The sequence below is a fragment of the Trachypithecus francoisi genome, unplaced genomic scaffold, assembly GCF_009764315.1.
Source record: "Trachypithecus francoisi isolate TF-2019V2 unplaced genomic scaffold, Tfra_2.0 Lachesis_group21, whole genome shotgun sequence".
Classification (NCBI taxonomy): domain Eukaryota; kingdom Metazoa; phylum Chordata; class Mammalia; order Primates; family Cercopithecidae; genus Trachypithecus; species Trachypithecus francoisi.
The window spans coordinates 24,675,900-24,691,330 of NW_022681467.1; the positions used below are offsets into that span (position 1 = coordinate 24,675,900).

Consider the following 15,431-nt stretch of genomic DNA (forward strand, 5'->3'; position numbering starts at 1 on the left):
AACCAGGATGGCATGGCTTGATTAGACCCCTTTGATGTTTGGACATGGATGCTACCAACCTCAGGGCACTGAGCTGACCTCTGACCTTCGATGGAACTGACTTCTTTGCTAGGCTTTTCCAAAACTTGATCCTTACACCCTTGCTGCTGTGGTATGGAGGCCCACCCATTTTAGCTCTTTGTTAAAACTCTCTCAAAGGTAGAACTTGCAGAACCACAGGGCTAGGGGTTAAGCGGGCTTCTGAGATGTCCGGAGGAGGGACCCACAATGTTTACTTAGGCCCTGGACCCCCTGGAAGGGCAGACCAGGTTTGGTTTGGATCCAGGATCCCCCAGTCACAGCTACACGATTTTAGACAGCCTCCTGCACTTCTAAGTGCTGGTTTCTCTGATGTAGAATGGGAAGGCCAGTCAAAGGCCACCAGGCAGCTTCCTCAAGCACGGGGACATGGAAGCGGCCAAGGATCCTTCTCTCCCGCCACCCACCAGCTGGGACGGGGGGCTGCAGCATGGGCTGGCCTTGCCACCCTCCCAAACAGGGGCAACAAACCACAAAACACTCTTTTTCAAATCACATATGGCTTCTTTGACCCCATCAAATAACTTTATTCACACAAACGTCCCTTAATTTACAAAGCCTCAGTCATTCATACACATCAGGGGATCCACAGTGTTCAAGGAACTTAAATATAATGTATCATACCAACCCAAGTAAACCACGTACAAAAAATACTCATATAAAGTTGTTCACACGTAGGTCCTAGATTACCAGCTTCTGTGCAAAAAAAGGAAATGAAGAAAAATAGATTTATTAACTAGTATTTGAAACTAACTTTGTGCCTGGCTTAAAACCTCCCTCACACTCGTCTGTCCCACACAAATATTTAAGAAGTCACTGACTTCTTAAATGTACTCCTCGGCTCTGATGAAAAGCCCCTGGCACAAAAGATTCCAATGCCCCTGAAGAGGCTCCCTTCCTCCTGTGGGCTCTCCTAGAAAAACACCAGGACGGCCTCCCTGCTGATACTGTCTGTAATCTTAGGGGCCCTTGGGCAGGCAACGGCAATGGACTCATCTCTTGACGGCTGTAGATGCTAACACTGGCCAATTCAATGTCACACCTACTGGTTACCCTTTGAGGGTGTTTCTCCAGACAGAAGCCCCTCGAAGCCTAGGTAGGGCAGGACCAGAGATGCACCTATGTTGTCTCGAAGGCTGTGCCACAGCCCAGTATGACAGCTTGCCAGAGCCAGTATCTCTGGATTTCTGCCTCCAAAACCCAGTGGCCTGAAGAGCTAAAAAATGTCAGTTTGGCTCTTCCAAGTTTGCCAGGGCTGAGACTCCCAGGAGCTATGTCTGTCTGGGGGCTGCCAGACAGGCCTAGGAGGGAAAACCAGTCAAGGGGAGGGATAGTCTGAGACCCACCTAGAGTAAGTGCCACCAGCGCCCCCAGATGTCGGGGGAAGAGGGGCGCATGGGCAGGATGGCGAGTGGGAGCAGCACTTGGTGGGCAGGGCTGGAAGGAGCCATATGGAACCAGGCAAGGGCAGAAAGTTAGGGTCCCTCCTTAGGGGGTGGCAGCCTGACTCCCGCTTTTCTAAGTTTCCAAAAGATACCCCAAGGCTAAAACCCAGACATCCATCCTATTAAGAAGTCTTCTAAGAAGGTAAACAGCTAACAGCATAAAAAGAAAATTCCCACAATGCCAGCTCTTTTCCTTCTCTTAGAAAAAGATTCAAGCAAAAATAATCATCTTATTGCTCCAAACACTGGTTTTCTAGGCTAGGAGACAACTGATATGTTAAGGAGCTGAGATCTTGGAGGAAGGGAATGTGGAGGTGGGGAATGTGCAGCACAAGGAGGCCGTGAGGAAGGCGGGGAGTGGTCCTAGCACCACAGGGTCGGGAGCAGAGGGAGCGGAAGGCGTTCGCCCCTGCCCGGGGCACCTCTGCCCTCATTCACTTTGGGGCCCCCCTGGCAGTGCCACTAAGGAGGCCAGGCCCTGTCCAGAGTCAAATCTCCACCCAGTGTTGGGTGTTTCTCCTCTGACTGTAAACAGGGTGTTTCTTAAGTAAACATTTAATATACTCCCTCAGAAAGGCAGCCACAGGGGCAAACTATGTCCAGGTGGGAGGAAAAAAATTCCCATTCTCCTGACCCAAGGCCTCTGGGATGAGACGAGGCTAAGGCCTGCAACCTTAGTCCCCAGTGCCCAGAGAGGGTTCAGATGGGGCCAGTCTCGAATGAACAGACTGAGGCATCCTCCTGGCTACTCCTGGCTAGAGGTAAGAGGCAGAGAGTGTGCACCTGTCCAAAGCACAGTTTTTCTGTCCTGGGCTATAGCTGCAAGTGAGTGCCCTGGTGGTGGTGGGGAGATGCGGACCTGGCTACGGGCCTCAGGAAGAGGGTGTGCGGGGTGAGAGGGTGATCCCTCCCCCGTGGTTCTCTGGGTATGAGAGAGACAGTGAAAGAGCAAGTGACAGAGAGCATAGATAGGGAGAAAGAAGCCACGCACTTCCAGCTGAGCCAGGAGGCCTGGTCAGGGGAGGACAATGGAATAAGGCACTACAATCTGTCCTGCTGATTCTTCTGATGGGAAAACCAAGTTGAGATCCCTAACAGCCGAGGTCAAGAGCCCCCCTCCAATGGGCTATCCTTGCCACAGACCCAAGGAGAATGAATGACTGCCGTTTTGAGGTTTGAAAACTCCTAGAACTTGGGCAGGTCCTACAAACTTGGCGGTGCTGAGCTGACGCACCAGAAAGCTGCTGACAGCCTGAGACCCAGTAAAGACGCAGGAGTGGGGACGCGACAGCGAGCGGAAGCCGATCCACAAGGGGACAGGGGAGAGTGGCACTGAGAAGACTACAGGTGCTACCTGGGGCTGAGCCATGGCCAGTTCTCTCATCATGGAGGAGTCGGCTGAGTGCCTGAGGTGGGCAAGTGTTTGAGAAAGCAGGGGAGAGATAAGGAGGGGCAGGCACTTGGGGCTAAAAAGCTGGCCTGCATTTACGCTACGGAAAGAGGTCATGCCACTAAGCAAGAACCAGAAGATGAGGGGGCATGGAGGCTGGTGACCCCTACCAGGCTGCCCACCTGACACCTACAGGGGTGCTGTTTCTTGCTATTCTGATAGCAAGAAAAATAACAAAGGGGAAGCACGATGGCTCCAAGAACTTATTATTTAGTTAGAGCTATGGGATCTGGGGAGGGAAGAAAAAGAAAATAAGGGGCTCATTAGGCTGGAGCCTCACTAGGGATGTTACGGCGTGGGCTGCAGCCAGGGACAGGAGTGCTGGGTTTGGGGACTGTTTTTCCCATTTGCTCATGTACAAAGAGACAGCTGCCCCCAAGAGAAGGCAGGGTGGCGGGCAGAGAAGGAACGTGCACTGCAGTTAGGGGACGCTGCTGTTCCCATCCTCTCGGCTACAACTCAGTGCACTCAGGAGGCTGCCTGAGAAGTCAGAGACAGGAGAGACAGGCAGTCACAATGGGTTTTGGCCCAGGAAGGGAAGGGCCTGGTTATCACCTGTGGGATCCTGCTAACAGCAGTCAACCTTCCGCTCACAAGGAAGAAAGCTTGGTGTTAAGGGGGTGAGAGAAGGCTGAAAGAATGTGAGCAAACATTACTGAGCCTGGCCTGATGCACTGTTCTCTCAAATTCTCAGGGCCAAAGGATTGCTGTTTAGCAGGTAAAGGCCCCTGCCTTGGTCACATAGAAACGGAAATGCCCTTCAACCGTCTCCCCTATCAATCCTATGGTGGTTTAGGTGAAACGAAAAACAAAAACGAACACAAAAGGATTCCCTTCCCCCTCCCCAGAGGCCCTATACTATGTGGCCATAATGGGGTGAAAGCGTTCGGAGTGGCCAGGCAAGTCCAGACAGGGAAAACACAAGAGCATTGCCCCTTCTTGCAGGGGGAGAGCAGATGGGTTCAGAGCAGCAGCCCAGGGGGAGGGAGGCTTCCCCTAGGGAGGTGCGAGTGTCGCTGCAGAGTGCAAGGATGGCTGCAGCAGACAGGCATGGGTGGCGGGGCTGAAGCATCATGGCTGGGGAAGCCTGAAGGTGGGGGCCCATGTGTGGGCCTAACGCTGCAGGGGGTCTACCCAGTCCCACGACACCTCCCTGCTCTGGGCAGGTCTGCTGTTTTCCCATTGGATACGCCTATACTGAGGGCAGGCACCTAACAGTAAGTTTCCAGGGGTGAGGGAAATGGCGCTTGACATTATGTGTCACCGCATATGATACCACGGACCCGGCACACAGGGCACGCCCTTCACTGTGAGGACACGACAATGGCAGCCAGTTCAGGACACCCTGTTATCATGGCAAAGTCACAACCAGATCTGAGGGCCTCAGGCCGTCTCTGTGACACGTGGACACTATGGGACACGTGGGAAGATGACAATCCAGGAGGCAGTTAGGTGAGAAGTGCTGACCTCATGGCAGTGACAGATGCCTGCTGAAGACCCAGCTGTGTTCCACACAGTTTGGCACAAGTTTTTCCCAACAGAAAGGCAGGCTTACAGCGCTGGGATGGCTGCCCCACCGCCAGCCAGTGCGAGATGGTCACCCTCCACCCCTCCCTCCCCGTTCCCTGCAACACAGGGCGGAGGAGGAATGGATCCCACCACTGTAAGTCCTGGTGTGGCCTGGGGCTCTCAATAGCTTAAACAGAACAAGGCCTGGACTTGAGACCTTCTTAGTTCTCCTGGCCAAACCCTGGCCTTCCTCTTCCAGGTGGTTCTTCGCCTCTGATCATCTCCGAGGCCCAAGGCCGAGCCAGGGCCAGCCCACCAAGGAGTCCGGGAGTTCCTGCATCTGGTAGGGAGGCGTGGCCCAGAGGCCTCCTTGTGTCCTCATGCCCCATTCCAGGAGAAACCCCCAGATTCCCTATAGGGAGGCAGGCCTTCTCTGGGGAAGTGAGGTGTCATAAGTAGAACTTGAGAGAAGGATAAAGGAGGAAGACAGAGGGAAAGTGAAGGACAAAACCAAAAATAGCTCCCTAACCCCTTATAAAAAGTAAAACTGAAATGTATACATATGCCTTGTCCACACTGAATTTCTTTAAAGAAATTGGTGCCTGTCCACAGCATTGCTTCCTGCTCTTCTGAAGTCTCAATGGTTTAAATTAAAAAAGAAAAAGAAAAGAGGGGGAAAAAAAAAGAAAAAGAACAAAAGAAAGCAAAACTAAAAAGAAGCAGGAAAACCCAAACAAAAGCTTCACATTGCCGGAGATCCAGCTGTCGGGAGATCGCCAACCGGCCAAGCCACCACCTGTACCCTCTGCCGTCCTCTGTAGGAGACGTGGTGAGACTGTGGGTCCCGAGGAATCGACCTGGAAGACAGAAAGTGGGTAAGGAGGGGACATTGGTCAGCAGGCCTGGGCACCAGCTCCCAACCCAGAGGAACACTGAAGTTGTGTGTGCTGGGCTCTGTGGGGCAGAGCTCTAAATAGATAGGGTAAATCTAGCTTCACAACCTCCCTGGTCTAGACACACATGCTTGTTTTTCAGATAGGGAAACTGAGGCTCAGGTTAAGTAATTTACCGAAGGTCACACTGACCAAGGGGCAGACGCTAGCTGGGAACCCAAGCATGCTGGCTCTAGCTGTCAAACCAATCGTGAATCCTGGCTTCCCCGTTCTATTAGGAGCAAGACACCGCAGGGCCCACCCTGGACAGTCTGTCCCCACAGACCTTGCTAGCATTGCTTCCACCCCTGCTTTCTCCCCATTCTCAGTGACTCATTGTGCTTGGTTATAAATGCCACAGCAACCCTCTCTAGGTTCAGTAATCCTGTTTTACAGAAGAGAAGAGTGAAGCTCAGGCCTCTGAGAATCCAAACCAGGCTACCTGCTAAGGTCATAAGAAGGGCCAGAATCCCACACCCAGGGGCAGGGCTGGACCAGGCTGCACTGTGTGCTGCAGTGCACTGTGGGGGTTAAGAATGAGGGCTCTGGAGCCAGAACGGGTGACTGAGCAAACAGGAGCTTCCACCTGACTGTGGGGAATTTAAGTCCTCTGTTCCCTGGTCTCACATCTGTAACTGCGTCACAGGCTATTATGAAGATTAAACAAACGTAAAACCAAGAAGAGTGCCTGATCCTATTAGTATTGGCTATTATTTGGAAACTGCCTTAGTGCCAGGCCTCAGGTATAAGACAAGAAGTCTGTCCTTCAGTGGCTTCTTCTACTGGAGGCCGAGAATACAAGGGCCCACAGAGATTAGTCTTGGGCAGTCCCCGCTCTGAGCTATTGGATCAGTGCTAAGTATAGCACTGTCCTGGGCAGGGCGGGCCATCTAGGGCAACAGTGCTCCAGCCTGGTTGCACATGGAATCATCTAGGAGGTTTTTTGAGACAGGGTCTTGCTCTGTCACCCAGGTTGGAGTGCAGTGCCTTGATCACAGCTCACTGCAGCCTTGAACTCCTGTGCTCAAGCGATCCTTCCACCTCAGCCTCCTGAGTAGCTGTGACTACAGGGCACATGCCACCACACCAGGCTAATTTTTGTATTTTTAGTAGAGACGAGGTTTTGCCATATTGTCCAGGCTGGTCTTGAACTCCTGGGCTCAAGTGATCCACCTACCTTGGCCCATCTAGGAGTTTTCAAAGTGCCTGTTTTCAGCCTGAATGACCAAAGCAGACAAGTCTTGGTGCGTGCAATCCCCCAGTGGCTTCCTTTCTGAGGCAGAGCCAGCACCATGGCTGCCATGACTTGCCACCTGCGCAGTCTGACAATACCAGCTCGTTGTCCTCAGCTCCTGGGAAGGGACCTGGCTAGTCCTCCCAAGGGGCAGCAGGATAGGACAATATTGGATAATTTACTGCCTGTTGGCCTTAGTTTCTTCCGCTGACCACTGGGGGTTCTTGGTTGAGGTCTGAGTGGAATGACTCAGGTTCCTGGCCCATAGCAGTTACGAACATACTCAATGAGTCCACCCCTTCCTAGCCAACTGTCCCCAACCAGAGACTATAAACGTGTTAAATCTGAACAGGCCATGGTTTTCAGCCATGCAACCATTAAAAGTGTTTCCGGCTGGTGAGGGTGGCCCCCACACTGCTGGAGGAGGGGAAAAAATTTCTGGAAGGTAGTCTGGCACTGTTTTTAGGGCTTCAAAGGTGTTTAGACTGGTGGCTTCCTGAAATTCCACTCCTGAAAGCCAAACTTAACAGATAAACCTAAATATGAAAAGAACTTTATGGATAAAGAAGTTAACTGAAATATTTAAATTACAAGGCAATAACTCACAAGTCCAAAAATAAGGATTAAGTAAGCAAATGATCCTTCAACTCACTGATATACTACAGAGGAAATGAGATCATTGCGTGACATTTTGAAGATTATGACAAAAGCACTTCCCTGGGGTAGGTGGAAAAGAGTAGGTTGCAAAGTTGTGTAGCACACAGCATGACCGTAACTATGTAAAAACACAAACCCCCCAGTGTAGGAAAATCTGACAAGAAATACACCAAAATGTTGTGCTTGTTGTGACTGGATTTTCCTCTTCCCCCACTTCTGATTTTTAATACTGAACACACACCAATGTCACATTTCACTTTTTAATAGGAAAAATAGGGTACTTCAAAGAACAAGAAAAGCCGGCAGCTCCAATAGAAAGGTCCAGATATGGGGTCTCGTCTGGACTCTTCCATGCCCAGTGGACAAAGGAGAGCTTCCACATTGCCAAATGTGAGGTTAGACTGTGTGACTCCCTGCTCTACCAGCCCAAGGAGCAGGTGACCCAGAAAGTGGGTGTGGCTGATCTGGAAAGAAAATACAGGATTTCTCTGGCCCAGTCTTTCACTCTGCTGCTTCTATTCCTTGGTCTGTTAATTCCCCTAAAAAAAAAAAATCCACTAGTGGGTCTTGTATCCCAGTTTTTGACTTGGAAAAAGAAAATCATCATAAACATATTCCCTGATGATTCAGCAGCCATCTCAAACTCTAGCTCTATTTAGCATGCCTATTGCTTTCTCTCCGTGCTTTCCATAGACACAGCAGATCAACCTGAAGATGGGGGAAGAGGGTATATAGGGTAGGCCTTTACCATCTGAGACATTAAGACCTTGTGAAATATGACGAGAAATTATACAGCCACATGTGATGTGCTAAAATAATCTTTGGGACCAGTTATGACTTTCCGGCATTCCTTTCCTCCCTCCCTGCGGACGATCTCCTGAAAAGGATGCCCATCATCAGGAAGGTAGCACGTAGCAGCTAAAAAGCAGTGTTGGCAAGGAGGCAGGTTCAGAAACCAGAGGTTCCTTTTTACATAATGAACTAGCAGAACACAGTGTGACTGCAGGTCAGACCAACAGCACAGCACTCTGCAAGAACTCCTCAGACACCAGCTTGTAATGACCACTGTAATCACTGGGTCCCACGCCAGGAAGCGAAGCTGACATTTCCCAAAGGCTCCTCCCTGCTCCCTCTAGCTCTGGCACTGGCTCTGGTCCTCCTGCTGGAAGCCTCAGAACAGCCTACAGGTCTGAGTCTGGTTCGCTCTTGTGGGCACAAAGAAGGAAAAGAAGAGGGCTCTCCACTGGGGAGAGGATCTTGGCTTGGGGTTCTTTTCCCGTCTGCCATCACAGAAAGAGCACTTTTCCCAGGGAGCTAATAGCACAGTAAGCTCACCGACGGTAATGGAGGCACTTTCTGTAGCTATGAACAGGAATGGCTCAGACCACATGGTTCTGAGTTTAAGCAGCAGACCCTCCCAGGTACCTGTGGGCACAATAAAGGGTGTCGGTCTCAGTCCCAGTGGGCCCTTGGAGAGGCCTTAGGCTTGTCGTGCTTCATCCTAGCAGATGCCACATCTCAGCTCGCTCAGGCTGTGCCTGACTGCCAGGCTACCAGCTTCTACCGGGGCTCTTCTTATCCCTCTCTGTGGAACCCCGACCTCGGACCAGAGCCCGCTCCTTGAGGGCAAAAGTCACACCTGCTAAGCATAATGAAAAGCAGTGATGTGATAAACCTGCAACTGACATCTGTAGTGCCCTTCCATGATTACTGTGAGGAGGGATTTGGCCAGTTTTCACAAGAAAACAGGCTCAGAGACATGGAGCAACTTGCCCCACACCAGAGTTGCTGAGCAGTAGAACCAGCACTTAATCCAAAGTTTTCCAGCTTCACTACCCAAAGTTTCTGCACTATGACAGTCTTCAATCAGTGCTTCCAAAGCCGGCTCAGCAATGGTTCCAACAGCTTGCATCTGAGATGATCCTGGGGGTGGAAGGTGCCAATGACCTGGGAAAACGTGCTATGCATCCTTACCTTTCTCATTTCAGCTCTTGGACCAAGTTCTCTCAGTGCATCCCACCTTCTTATTTCTTTTTTTTTTTTTTTTTTTTTTGAGACGGAGTCTCGCTCTGTCACCCAGGCTGGAGTGCAGTGGCCGGATCTCAGCTCACTGCAAGCTCCGCCTCCCGGGTTCACGCCATTCTCCTGCCTCAGCCTCCCGAGTAGCTGGGACTACAGGCGCCGCCATCTCGCCGGCTAATTTTTTGTATTTTTTTAGTAGAGACGGGGTTTCACCGTGTTAGCCAGGATGGTCTCGACCTCCTGAACTCGTGATCCGCCCGTCTCGGCCTCCCAAAGTGCTGGGATTACAGGCTTGAGCCACCGCGCCCGGCCCCACCTTCTTATTTCTAACTGGCATAACAGCAATCACTTACTGAGTATGTGCAAGTTCTAACTACATTATAGGGAACAACCTTGTAAAGTAACATTGCTTTCCAATCACTGTTAAAGGATCGAGTGTTTTACATCCATTGCCTCATTTCACCCCGGCAACCCTAAGAGGTAGGGGTTATTGTCCCCCTAGTCTTAGAGATGAGAAAACTGAAGCTCAAGAGAGAACAGCCTCATAGCCAGTAAGTGGTAGAGAAAAGAGTTTAACTCAGGGCAGTCTCACTCCAAAGCCCCTACTTTTCACATGTAACGATGTAAAATCCCTTCCTAGAGAAGACAAGAAGAGCTTAAGTGGAGTTTAAAACCCATCTAATCCCTTCATTTATAAATAGACTCACTCAGAAAAAGGCTCATGGAAGGCTTACGTGCCGGTACACAGGTCTAGTGCTCAGGGGACAAAGGGGGACATGGTGCCAACGAGGCAGTGAACAGTCTTCCAGCAAGCTCCTCTGCCAGTCAGGCAGGTGTCTGGTCTGTTTAAGGAGACTGAGAAACTACTCTCACGAAGGCCATTAGCAGCTTGGAGAGCAGAAGCCTGGGAGATCTGAGGGGAACATGCACAGGAAGATGGGGCTGGAGACAACGATGGCTCATGTGTTCACCTCCTTCCCCTACTCCTCAGCCTGCAGGCACAGAATACCTTGGTGATTATCCCTTACTCTAAAAGGATGGCCTTCCTACTTTATTAGTGTCAAAATGTCATTACCTTTTGCTTTCTTTTCTAAGACACAGGGTCTCACTCTGTCATCCAAGTTGGAGTATAGTGGCGCAACCATAGCTCACTGCAGCATTAAATTCCTGGGCTCAGGCAACCCTCCTGCCTCAGCCTCCTGAGCAGCTGGGATTACAGGCACATGCCACCTGTAAGATTTACAGGCACATGACACCTGGCTAGATTTAATTTTTATTTTTGTAGAGACAGGGTCTCACTACGTGACCCAGGCTGGTCTCAAACTCCTGGCTTCGTTCATGCAATCCTCCTGCCTTGGCCTCCCAAAGTGCTGGGATTATTATAGGCATGAGCTACCATGCCCGGCCTAAAACGTCATTTCTTTGATGAAATGATGATGAAAGTACGAATGGTTTTAAAAATTGCTTCCCTCCCGGACCTGCCTCCCCAGTTTTTAAAATTGCACCGTCTTAGGAAATAAGGAAGTCTGGTAACCACGAGGTTTCTCCTCACTCCAGTGCTCTTCACTCCAGTGCTCTCTCAGGGAAGAGCACAGGCTCCACGGCAGACAGTCCTGGTTCAAATACAAGCTCTGCTGGAGACAAGGGGTTATTGATCTGAGTCTCCTTCTCCTAAACTAGAAAATGGGCATGGAACTCTTTCCTCTTCAGGGGCCTGCTGTGAAGACTGAAGAATTCTTCAAGTAAATTGCCTGTCATGGCACCTGACACAGGGTGGGGCATTCAGTAAGATCCATCTTGCCGTCATTCATGTTAATGGTCATTTTGGTTCTTCGGGTATCACAGACTGGGACTTCAAACCCAAAGGCCAGTTTTCTCTTTCTATCCTGCCTCTCAGATCTAGTTGATAGAAAACAAAGTCATCCCACTGGCATACTCATAGACTAAGGCACAGTATAAACTCAAAGTGGGGTATTACTGGGTAGCTAGCCAAGAATTCACTCTTCCCTGAATTCGCCTGCAGCCCTGTGTAGTGGTATTCTCACCGTGTAGTGGTATTCTCACCATGTAGTGGTATTCTCACCGTGTAGTGGTATTCTCACCGTGTAGTGGTATTCTCACCGTGTAGTGGTATTCTCACCGTGTAGTGGTATTCTCACCGTGCAGTGGTATCCTCACCGTGTAGTGGTATTCTCACCGTGTAGTGGTATTATCACTGTGTAGTGGTATTATCACTGAAGCTAACGATGCCCATGACATGCTAGCCGCCATGCAAGCTTAATACGCAATACCTCATTTGTCCCAAGGACCATGTAAGAATTATCCTCATCTTACAGATGAGCAAACTGAGGCTCAGGTTATTAATTTTCAGCATATCGTGCTGTGGAGCAAGCAGGTCTCACAGATGCACAGAGGAAAGTCATCTGTCAGGGTCACCGAGGGCAGTCCTCCCCTTCCTCTAAGTGGGGTTAGCTTCCAAATGAGTCATTCTTCACTTGTTTAATACACCAAAGCATCTGACTTTTCACATTCAGACATCAACATGCCAGCCCTGGGGGGTTCGGTGGCCCCAGCACAAATGTCTCTTCCAATCAGTCAGAGGCACCGAGGCCAGGGAGTCACACTTTCTGATGCATCATTCCTCTAAGGCTGAGCTCCCAACTGTGGTGCTTAAAGTAGGGCAAAAACAGGGATGACTGTGCTGTGAATGTGCCCGTTGTCAGGGTCGAAAGAATGGGAGTGCAAATGGGATAACACTGTTTTCAGTCTTCAGATATACAGAAGGAGCAAGATGTTAGGAAAAAGAGGAGCAAGAGAGCAGAGATTATAACAACATATACAACAGGAGCTTCGCAGTGCTCCGTGACAACCCAGAAGACCATAGGTCCACGCCTTACGGCATCTGAGCCCTGACCAGGAGACCAAACTAAGGCAGCTCACCCACAGGTAGATATCCAGGGGCAGGCCCCAAATGCAGAGGAGCGTGGCTCGGAGGTGGTGTTCTCTCAAGGCATGGGCTTTGGAGTAGGAAGATTCAAAATTTACATCCCAGCTGACCTTCACCAAGTCAGGGTTCCCCGAGCCTCAGTTTGCTCAGCCTAAAATAAGGAAATGTCTACTTTGCCGGGCACAAAGACCAGTGATAATATACATAGCAGGCAGAGTGAGGTGCACAGGAGGCACCTTAGTAAGTACAACCGCGGCTGCAAATCACATCCAAAAATACACAACCAAACTCACAAAACCTCATCGCAGTCACTTGCTAGGGCAAAAATTCCATACCAGATGCCTGGCCTCAAGTTGATCTTCTCTTGAGGTGACAGCCTCCCTCCTGCTTTGGGTCTTCAGCTCCTGCTGGTCTGGCTACTCCAACTCCCACCCCCTATCTGTCACTCAGATCGCACTCACCCTTTGGGTTCCCCTCCATGCGCCTTCCCCAGGAAACACTCCCAGAGGGCCCAGTCTCTATGGGAACTCTTCTGTCCTCCTGCCCAGTGAAAAGGCATTGATGACCTCAGATCCCACTAGCCTTGTCGTGTGCTCCGACCTTACCATCTTAGACCCCGAGCTTCCTGCAGGACAGAGAGAGTCTGCTGCTTCTCTTAAGTCTCTCAGGTGACCAAGCAGCAGTGTTGGGTTTTTAGGAAGAACTCAAATACCAGGTGATTGCTAGAAATCGGGAATTAGTACATAGCAATAAAACTTCACAGAATCATTCATTCCACATGATAGGATTTTAACATAAACACATGACTATAAAAAAAAAATCTCTGCCTTTGGTTGAGTTCCTGTGTCACTGCCAAGTGCTCTGCACGTTCCCACTGAAAATCCCGGCAAGCCAGGTGCGGACAGTGATGCTCAGAGAGCTGGGCCACTTCTCCAAACTCCAGCAGCTGGTAAGGTCCAGAGCTGGGACTGTGTCCAAGTCTGAAGCCCATGCTATTTTTCTACCATGCTACAGGGTGCTGCTCCCCTCTCACACCTTCAGAGCTGGGTGGGAGAAATAAGGCATGGAGGGATTGTAGATTTTCCTGACATTACATAGCCTATCAGTTACACTACCAGGGGGCTCCTGTCTAGATTTCAGCTCTCTCCACTGCTCCTCCCCTTACTGACTTCTCAACAGGAGGCCTTCTTTCAAGGGGAAGAAGACTGCCAACTTCGGCAAATACATCTGTTTTATGTGGAGGGGGTCCTTGAAATCCAAGTGTGGCTATTTGGAGCAGGCCCGGCCTCAGAATGTGTCCCCTGAGTCTAAGTTAGATATGGTAAGAGGTTAATGAGAAGAGTAGAATTATGATTGGAACACTGCGATTTAGTCTGAAGCTATGGACTTCCCAAGATGTCTTTTCTTTTTTCTGAGATAGGGCCTTGCTTTGTCAGGCTGGCGTGCAAAGGCATGATCCTGGCTCACTGCAGCCTTGACTGCCCTGGCTTAAGTGATCCTTCCACCTCAGTCTTCTGAGTAGGGACCACAGGTGCATGCCACCATGCCCGGCTAATTAGTCTTATTAGTCTTGCTGTCACCCAAGCTGGAGTGCAGCTCACTGCAACCTCCGCCTCCTGGGTTCAAAGTGACTCTCCTGAGTAGCTGGGACTACAGGCGCGCACCACCATGCCCGGCTAATTTTTCTATTTTTAGTAGAGATGGTTTTGCCATGTTGGTCAAACTGGTCTTGAACTCCTGGGGTCAAGTGATCCTCCTGCCTTGGCCTCCGAAAGTGCTAGGATTACAGGTGTGAGCCACAATGCCCTGCCCAAGATGTTAAAATGCACAAAGCCTCTTTCCAGACCCAGCCATTTGTAAAATGGCAAACACATCCTACAAGTCTCTTTAGCTAACAAGTGGTCCAGGAGGTGGAGTCCTGGCTGGGGTGCTGCCAGGTATGGTGGGGCTGGTGGAGAACTCCCATATGCCACATTCAAAACATACGGATTGTTTAAAGAGGTGGCTGGGGCAGCCCTACAAAAGGAACTGAGCACCAGCCCGTGCTCAGCAGGGGTCCACCCTTTACCTAGCCACCCGCTGCAGCCATCTTCCAAATTCTGTTCACCTACTTAAGTGTATCCAGAGGAAGCCAGTCCCACGGATTCTCTGAAACGTGGACGTTCACCCAGGCTATAACAGCACAGATGCAATCACAGGAATGTGCTCCCAGGAGGCAACTTACTAAGAGGCACTGAAGTGAAACACAGGAAGATGAAGGATCTTGCCTAGTGCTAAGAGTAAAGGTGGGAAACCTGGTTCCAAGCCTCTCTAGCTCTCTCCCTACTCCCCTCTGGAGACTTCATTTCTTCACCTGCCAAATGAAGGAGTTGGGGCCAGCACAGGGGTTCTTAATCTGGACTCCTTCTAACCCCAAGGATGCACAGGTTCTGCAAAGCCCCTGAAGGCTGGGAAGTTCAATGTACATCCCAGGCATTTTTTTTTCTTTTTCTTTTTTTTTTGGACACAGAGTCTCACTCTGTTGCCCAGGCTGGAGTGCAGTGACAGAATCTCAGCTCACTGCAACCTCCACCTCCTGGGTTCAAGCGATTCTCCTGCCTCAACCTCCCGAGTAGCTGGGATTACAGGCGTGTGCCATGACGCCCGGCTAATTTTTGTATTTTTAGTAGAGACAGGGTTTCACCATGTTGATGAGGCTGGTCTTGAACTCCTTACCTCAGGGGATTCGCCAGCCTTGGCCTCCCAAAGTGCTGGGATTACAGGCGTGAGCCACTGCACCTGGCCCCAGGCATTTTTTTAATGGTAGGATAATACACCATTCAGATTCTGAGAAAGGAACAGGGCACAAAGAATACTGAGAAGTAAGAAGCCCTTTGTTGGTCCCTTATTTATTAAGGCAAAAACTAACTGGACAGCGGCACATGATCCTCTCAACAGGGCGCCATCAGCACAGGTGAGAAGTACAACTTGTGTGGCTGGCGCTGAGGGAAATCAGGCCAGAGTGTTTGGAGGCAGGCAGACTTCAGCCCAATGGACCACAGCCCTTTCTAACAGGGCAACAGTGAGTCCTCCTCCTCCTCCTCGAAGGTTTCTCGCAGAACCTGAGACCCATCGTCACTGTTTTTTTTGGAGATAGAGTCTCTCTCTGTTGCTGAGG

The 15,431-nt window shown here is 50.3% G+C and overlaps 1 protein-coding gene across 1 annotated transcript in view; it reads right to left on the minus strand.

Moving 5' to 3' along the window:
* Positions 1–561: 561 nt before the first annotated feature.
* STK35 (serine/threonine kinase 35) overlaps positions 562–15,431 on the minus strand; it is a 48,555-nt gene continuing 33,685 nt past the window's right edge. Inside the window, exon 4 of the mRNA XM_033185912.1 lies at positions 562–5,339. The gene's annotated coding sequence lies outside the window, so the exon portion shown is untranslated. The remainder of the gene's footprint in view (positions 5,340–15,431) is intronic.